Raw genomic sequence first — 4,926 nt, 5'->3', positions numbered from 1 at the left:
TCTATCTCCTCTGTCTCTGGTCTGTAACCGTAATCAAATCTTTGAGTCTCCGAGAGGCCATGAAGATGACTTTACTGTATTTCTCATCTCTCGCCCCTCCCTATGACCTGACTCTTCCATCACACCCCACTTACAGCATACTTCCTGGGCCTCGTGAGCTAATGTCTAAATGACGATTAGAAATTATGAATGCTGCTGACCACCAAGAGGATGAAAGAGAATACACAGACAGATATAGCAGAGGAAAATAGGATAAATGTATAGATAGAAGTTGATGCAGAGGCTGGAAAACAATGCAATTGAGGACATTAGTTTCTTGATAGTTTTATTAATCCTGAAAAACACAATCCAAAATTTCTAATTGCTTAACTTTAAAGCTGCTGTAATAAATATATATTTTGTAAATATTATAACAATTGAAAGAAGTGGTCACAGGGAAGGTATACGACAAAATTACTGCAGCAACTAGCTGATGAACATCTGGAGCATTTATAAACTAATTAGCCAGATATTATCCTCAGGAATTGATGATCAAAACCAGCTCCCGTCTTCTCATTTCTCAGTTTGTACATACTTGATTCCTTTCCTCGCCTTGCATCTTAGTCCCATCCCTTAGTCAGGCATTTTACAAAATGAGACACAAAAGAGCTTCAGAGCTGTCATTTCAACACAGCACAGCTGCCATGTTCCTATATTCCAGCTGTGTGTCATGCCTTTTTTATTCATCACAGACGCCGAAAAGACTTCCCCAAAGGATACACCTACATGTATGCATCCTCTCTCCTAGCTCCTCCTCCTCTATTTGAGGAATGGAGACATCCTTCAAGATGGTATGCAGAGATCGATTCCCGGGTCACGTGCAAGAGAATGGCAGAGACGAGGAGGCACAAAATAGCGAAATTAGAAAAGCGGTCTGTCGAAGTCAGGCTAACTAACTCCAGCCATCACAACATGACTAGAGTGGGCAGGTTTTCAGCTTTTGGAGTGACTCAGCCGCTGTGACACCATACGCTTGCAAATTCACTAATTTAATTTAGAGGAGCTGTCAATCAGGGCCTGTGCTGCTTACTGATATTTTGGCAGATTAAGTGGTTGTCAGAAAGTTTACAGTATTCTGATTGAACTATTTAATAATTAGAAACTTCAGTGAATTACATGTTTCCATATCTGAAAGAGGATTTGTGGGTAAGGTTGGGGTCAAATCAAGTTTTTATCCAAGAAGAAGGTTGGATCTGCTGCATCCCAATCTGGCAAACCATATCTACGAACCATAACTGTAGAGGACTAAATAAATAATACAGAAGGAGGGGAAATAGAAATGAAAGGACATACTCTTTATTAATGGATGGCCTCCACCAAAACAGATGGACTGGGGGATGGGAGGGGGTGGGAGACGAGGATGGTGGGTGGGTGGGTTCGGAGGAGTGTAGGAACCGAGAGAGGAGCCATATTCATGACCATCAAATCTGTGTCCATATAGCTGTCTTTAATAATGGAAGGGAGATGACACAGATGGACAAACATGGGAGCAAATGAAATGTGGAGGCCAAATATGGACAGATGCAAAATGACAGCCTGAGGAAAGTAAAGTCATAAGTCCTCTCCTCTTTGCTCGTGCCTATACTATTTCCTTCATCTGTCAGTCTGTGTGTGTGTGTGTGTGTGTGTGTGTATAACCCCTGGAGGATTTTCCCCCTGCACTTTGGGGTCAGTGCAGAACATAGCCTGGTAAAAATTGGCACACTTTCAAAAGGACTCCATCCATTCTCTCCACCTTCCTCTTTCCATCCCACATACATACACACACACACATACACAATTCAGATTTCTGTAAATCATTTAGCGACACTAATTAGTACTTTTGTTGTCAGAAACCGCCCCGAGCCCCATATATCTCTGCAGTCTTTCATTTTCTATTCTGCTCTTCCTTCCTCCCCGGGGAGACACTTACTCATTCATTCCTTCGCCGCTCATCTCTCTCTGGACTGGTAATGGGGATTAAAGGCTAATTGAGGCTTAATTGAATAACGGATTAGAACATGAACGCAGATGGTTTTTTTTTATCTGTTTTTTTTTTTTAGCAAACTTTTTTTGGGGGGCAATATTCATCATGGGCATATTGTTTTTTCGCTGATTATTAACCTGCAGTTTAGAGTATTCCATTGTCAAGAGTCTCCCTGTCCCTTCCCAGAAGATTGTTCCTGTCAGACACATCCCCACTGACTGGTTTGGTTTAGCCGTTGTATATATATATATATATATATATATATATATATATATATATATATATATATATAAGACATTGTCTCTCTTGTTAGACATGTTCGTTGCTATCTTTGTTTAAATCACCCTTCTTCTTCACCCTTGGACATTTGTTTTGTGCTGGTTTCGTGGAGCTGCATGATAGATGAAATATCATCAAAACGCCCACTGAATTCTGTGAAGTCTCACACTTTGGGCTCCATAGGACGTTACACAGACTTTTTACTTGGGAGCTGGATGGGCCAAATCCATTTGATGTCCGCTCCAACTGATTCAGACATTTGCGTTCTCAAATACAGCCTCTTCAGGTCATGTCAAAATAATTTTAAGTAGTAATAGACTGATGAGTCAATTGATTAATTAGGCTGATTAATGCCATTTTAAAATAACCAGCATCAATATACCAGCATGGGCCTGAAAATGAGTACAATATGGGACCTTTAAGCTTCTCATAACAAACTTTTAAAACAGAGCAAAACCAAATTCTAACAAAAACAAAACTAGAATACATATTTGTATCTGATTCACCCTGTAGCATGTGGATGTGTTATTATTATTAGTTCTCACGGGCAAAACAGATGGACAAAGATCGCAATAACCTGAAAAGTGTTACATTTACTGGAACAACATTGTATTTTAAAAACTAATCCTTTATCGTGTAATCTATAGCCCAGTCATTTTAAAATGTTTTTTATTATGAATCTGAGCATCATGCCGAGGGAATAAAGGAAGATTTTCTTCTGTTTTTAATCCAACAGCCTTTAATTTACTGCTTGATATCTGGGGAGAGGAGGGAGCCATTAGTCGGTCCCATGCAGACCGACCAAAAGGCTGTTTGGCTTTTTGATTTCATGGGTCTGGATATGACAGAGAGACCGACAGACAGACAGACAGACATAGTGTGCTCTCAAGCTGTCTGTACTCATTATTATCTTCACATCGCTGCTACTACCTGCTCTTTGTCTCTCTCTGTCTCTGTGTCTCTTTTGCTTTTAATGTCACTGTATCAGACACCTCCACATAAGCAGATTGAGAGTCAGCAGGTGTGTGTGTTTGTGTGAAGGAGAGAGTAAGAGAGAGAGAGAGAGAGAGACAGAGAGAAGAGAGAGAGAGAGAGAGAGAGAGAGAGAGAGAGAGAGAGAGAGAGAGAGAGAGGAGTGTGTGTGTGTGTGAGTGAGTGAGTGTGCACTACTGTGTAGTAGGCCTATGTGTGTAGGGGGATGGGGTGGCATCACCATTGCCATGGGAACCATGGCTTGCAAAAAAGAAAGTAATTTGTCTGGTTTCTATGGAAACGTGCTACACAATAGCAAACCTAAGAGATGCATCTGTAAAAGGACTAAGACACGTAATAGCAGACATTACTGTGTATGATGGTGTGAGCAAAATCACAGATGTCACAGAATATATAATGTGCATTTCTATCCTGTAGGAAAAATTATAAATATGTTGTCATGCTCCTGCCAACTTTATATAGGCTATTTTGAAACATAGCCTGCAACAATCCTAACAGTAAGGGGACACAAATAGTAGTCACAGAGAAAGCGATCATGTGGTATAGAGAATAATCTATGAAGCAGCCAGCAGCTGCAATTTAAATGTGATAAATTCCTAGAAATCTGTCACGCACGGTGCCACTCTGGATTGACTGTGTTTGTTTCTCTGCATCGTAGCGGCGCGGAACGGCAAGAGGCGGGGCCGAAAACGGGTCGTGAGGGCGGTGCAAAAGAGACAAAAAGGCAGGGAGGGAGCGAGAGAAACGGTCCCCGGTTTGAAAGCCGGTAATTAGTGACGTGCCTTTCCATCGAGGAGAGCAGTCGCTGCCGGGAGAGCAGCTGCAGCCTGGTGGCGGATGAACAGGGACTCCGGGGCGATGAGGAGAGGAGAGGACGGACGACAGAAAGCCTTCTGCCGCAGAGGAAACCCAGATTAGTCTTTTTTTTTCTTTTGGACAGCTCTCTTTGTGCTCCACCGGCATCCCCGGAGCGTGCACACCGCGTCACCTATCCTGCGACTCCCACCCACCTCGACCACCCGTCAGGTTGTGTGGTGTGGGGTGGAGCAGGACGCACGGACAGCCGGCAGGATAACATCTTGGTCTGATTAGATGATCTCCGTCATCACCGGTCGGCCCCCCGTCCCCCTGTTTAGGTATGTACAGCCTAGCTTCAGTTTAGTGCAACTACCGTGGCTCTTCTCTGCAACCTGTCTGAGTGCACACACAGAACTAAACCACTGGGCAGGAAGTAAGAAATTGTGGGACCACTTTGGTTCTGCGATTCATTTTTCTGTTGCGCACAGAGCCATGCAGCTTGCAGAAGCCACTGAACGCATCAGGACAGTGGCTATTAATTGTAAAGTACGCTATCAATATGCTTTCTATCCGCAGAGCAGAGAAATGCTGCTCATTTAGCAGATTTCTGTTCTTTGCGCTATTCAGCGGATGAGCGCACCCCCGGGAGAGGGGCGCTCCTGTGATCGGAGGAGGGTTGGATTCTCCCCGGCTGCTGGTGACCTCCTGCTCCGTGGGACGGATCCTCCCACCACCTGGCGTCACCTCTCCTCCAGCAGACTGAGAGCGGCGGAGAGCACCGATGCGTCCGGCAGCCCCTGATGCTCGGCAGTGCTCCGGGGCTTTCCGGTCGGTGGGAGAGGCTCGAGCCG

The sequence above is a fragment of the Echiichthys vipera genome, assembly GCF_963691815.1.
Source record: "Echiichthys vipera genome assembly, chromosome: 21".
Lineage (NCBI taxonomy): Eukaryota > Metazoa > Chordata > Actinopteri > Perciformes > Trachinidae > Echiichthys > Echiichthys vipera.
The sequence above is the reverse complement of the archived record's forward strand: the minus strand, read 5'-3'. Positions refer to the sequence as shown.